Consider the following 3,980-nt stretch of genomic DNA (forward strand, 5'->3'; position numbering starts at 1 on the left):
TTAACTGCTCGCTCTCCATGTTGTGGCCATAGGGTGGGTATTCTGGATTGTTCGATCCACCTCCACTTGCTTCCCACTGCATTACTAGGTGAACCTATGAAGAACTAAGAAAACCATCAATTTTCTTATTCAAAAGTTCCACCTGATTAGAGAGCATAGTGACTGAATCAACGTTAAAAACACCGGATGCTTTCGTTGGCTTTGTCCTCATGACTTGCCACTAATAATTATTCAGTGACATCTCTTCTATAAATTCATAAGCATCCTCAGGTGTCTTATTATTGATAGTTCCGTCAGCGGCTGCGTCGATCTTCTGCCAAGTTGAAGGATTCAGGCCATTGTGGAACGTTTGAACCTATAGCCAGAGTGGTAACCAATGGTGAAGACACCTTCTTAATAGATCCTTGTATCTCTCCCATGCATCGTAGAGTGTTTCTAGATCCATCTGCACAAAAGAAGAGATATCATTACTTAATTTGGCTATTTTAGCCGGCGGAAAATATTTTAATAAAAACTTTTTAATCATTTGTTCCCAACTAGTGATTGACCCTCGTGGTAACGAGTTCAACCATTGTTTAGCCTTATTCCTTAATGAAAAGGGAATAACCGAAGGCGAATGGCGTCATTAGAAACGCCATTAATTTTAAATGTATCACATAGTTCTAAAAAGTTTTCCAAGTGAGCGTTGGGATATTCATCCTACAAACCATCAAACTGAACAAATTATTGTATCATTTGAATTGTGTTAAGTTTTAGTTCAAAAGTATTTGCAGCAACAGCAGGTCTAATTGTGCTCGATTCTGTTCCTGTTAAAGAAGGTTTAGCGTAATCATACAAAGTACGCGAAGCAGGACTCTGATTAGCAGCAATCGCAGGAGGTAGCGGATTTTCTTGGTTTTCAGCCATCTCATCGGTTGTGGTTGAAATATTGTCCTCTTGCTCTTCCTCTGTGTATCTTAAGCTTTGCCTTATTTCTCTTCGGTTTCTGCAAACTGTGCGATCAGTCTCACTATCAAACAGTAATGGTCTTGACGGGTTTCTTCTGGTCATAAACTAGAAAAACCTGTCAGAAGAAAATAAATGAAGAATTAGAAAATAAAATAAAAATTTCAATTGCAATAAAAATGAAATGGCTAAAGTAATAAAAATCGAGTGCTCCTAATATCCTAGTTCCCCTGCAACGGCGCCAAAAACTTGATACGTGATATTTGTGACAGGTTTGAAAATTTTATAATTAACCGTTCCTGAAACTAACGATTATCATGATGAAGGCAAGTGTACCTATCGAATAGTAGTATAGCTTTAGCAAGATCGGATTGTCGAACCCAAAGGAACCAAGAGTACTATTAATTACTTTCTTTTTATTATCTAGCCTAAAAGTTAAGGGATTTGTTTATCTAAACTAATTAACTAAACTAAGAGTGCACAGAGAGAAAATTGGAAAAAATCTTTTGGGAAAACTTGTTTGATTAAGACAATACCCAAGGAAAAATCCACCTAGACTTCACCTGTTATTTGACTCTGAATCAGACGATTTATTCATTTGACTTGATCCGTAGAAATCCATAAGTTATATTATTATCTCTCTCGAGACTAATAACGTCTAACCCTAGGTTGATTAATTGAAATCTCTTTCTAATTAACACCTAGTGTTGCATTAACTCGATCTATAGATCTCCTTATTAGGTTTCACCCTAATCTGACAAAATCTTATCACCCTATCTCTAAGCGTGCAATCAAATATGCTTAATTATGACAAATTTAATCTTAAACAGGGTATATTCCTCCTCTAAATAAGAGCATTAACTCAAATCAATATCCTGGAATATTAAAACAAGAATTAAGAACACATAATTAAGAACAAGTCAAATATTTATCATACAATTCAGATGATAATAACAAGATCTGTCTCAAGTTTCATTCCTCTTAGGTATTTATGGGGTTTAGTTCATAATTATAGAAGAAAACATCTCAGAAGAATAATAAATACAAAACATAAAGAAAACCCAAAACCCCTGAATGGAAATTGAAGGGAGATCTTCAGTCTTGATGATGAATCCAGCTTCTGAGATGGACCAATTGGCTTTCCTTGAGTAATTCCTTGCCTCCTATTCTACGTCCCCCTTTCTAAGTGCCTTCTCAAGTGTTTAAATATGCTTTAGAATGCCTAAGATCCCTCAAAATTGGCCTTTTTCGAATGGGGTTATACTTAGGCTCGGCAGGGACACGCCCATGTGTGATTACTCTAGCCCGTGGTCAAGGCTGTTGAATAGGCACGGGCGTGTAGTCTACCCGTGTAAGTCATGCTTCGATCTTGCCAAAGGGACATGACCGTGTGACACGCCCGTATGAGGAAGCCCAGGCTGTGTTGACTTCCCTTATGGGTCTATTTTCACCATTTTCAGCCCGTTTCTCGCTCTTTTTAGTCTCCTATGCTCACCTAAGTATAAAACATGAAATTAAGGAGCATCGAATTCACCAAATCTACGGAGAAACCATCCATAAATGTGCTAAGCATGGGATAAACACATGTATAAATTACGATTTATCAAAACTGAAGAAAATGTGAAGGTAATTCATGATTGTTTGAAAGCGGCATCAGATAGACAAAAGTCGTATGCGGATTTGAAAAGAGAGGAAATTGAGTACCAAGTCAGAGATAAGGTAATCTTGAAAGTGTCTCCACGGAAAAAAGTTTTGAGATTCGATAGAAAAGGCAAGTTGAGTCCTCGTTTTATAGGACTGTGTAAGATTACCGAAAGGATAGGTCCGGTATCATATTGATTGGCTTTGCCGTTTGAGTTAGAAAAGATTCACGATGTATTTCATGTGTCCATGTTACGCTGATATAGATTTGATCCCTCACATGTGATTGCTCCGACAGAGGTTGAAATTCGACCGGATATGACTAATGGTGAGGTACAGGTTAAGATCTTAGCTCGAGAAGTCAAACAATTGAGAAACAAAAGTATTGCTCCTGTGAAGGTCTTATAGCAAAGACATGGGGTTGAAGAAGCTACATGGGAGCCAGAGGAGGCAATAAGGAAACAATACCCAAACTTTTTTACCGGTAAGATTTTCGGAGACGGAAATCCCTAAAAGAAGGAGAGTTGTAACATTCCGAAATAGGGCTTAGGTAGAATAGTAGTTTTGAGACCACAAATCCAAGATAAAAATGATTATTTTATGACTTTTATGTAGTCTATGATGTGTATGCATGCTTATGTCAAAGTTTCATGAAGAAATTCTATGCATAAAATGTCTAATTCAACTTTAGGGACCAAATTGAATAAGATGCAAATCTTGTGTTCTATAAGCTTTTAGCATGAATTTGGTTTAGATTATAAATTAGAAGGTCCTAATTAGCAATTTGACCAATTTCTATAAGTTTGGACAAAAATGGACATGTGTAGGAAAAATTTGAAAGAAAGGCCTTAAGGGCATTTTGGTCATTTGGTAAATAAAAGAATAAAAAGTTAAAAAGAAAGCAAAAACTTCTACATCTTCTCCGAGAGCTAGCTAAAATTTCAAGAGCCACCATAGCTAGGGTTTTTTCATCTTTTCAAGCTCAATAATAAGTGTTCTCTAGCCCATTTTTAATGTTCTTTACATTTTTGAAGTCCTCATAGCTTGATTTACCTATTTCAACCCTTATTTTGAAGTAGGGTTTATGTATGAAAATTTACCAATGTGTGACATGCATGTATTTTGATGATTTGTGGAAGAATATGAGAGTTTAGTGTGTGATAAACATCTTTCACAAGATGATTTTTCATGAAAATCACTGAAAAGGACTAAATTGAAAAAAAGGTGTAAAATAAGTGATAAAATTTTGATTTTGATGAACATGTAGGCTATTATGAGTACAAGGAAGATTCGGTTAGGCTTAGGTAACAAAGAAAATGTATGCATTTCATTTTACGAGCCTAGGGACTAAATTGTAAATAAGTGAAAAGTTAGGGGTAAAAAGGTAATTTCAT

The 3,980-nt window shown here is 36.0% G+C and overlaps 1 non-coding gene across 1 annotated transcript; it reads left to right on the forward strand.

The window, feature by feature from the left end:
- Window positions 1-371: 371 nt before the first annotated feature.
- On the forward strand, window positions 372-478 carry LOC121231402 (small nucleolar RNA R71). The gene has a single exon (XR_005929460.1). It is a non-coding gene; the product is annotated as a small nucleolar RNA R71 (small nucleolar RNA).
- The last annotated feature ends 3,502 nt before the right edge of the window (window positions 479-3,980 follow it).

This window comes from Gossypium hirsutum, chromosome A06 (assembly GCF_007990345.1).
Source record: "Gossypium hirsutum isolate 1008001.06 chromosome A06, Gossypium_hirsutum_v2.1, whole genome shotgun sequence".
Taxonomy (NCBI): domain Eukaryota; kingdom Viridiplantae; phylum Streptophyta; class Magnoliopsida; order Malvales; family Malvaceae; genus Gossypium; species Gossypium hirsutum.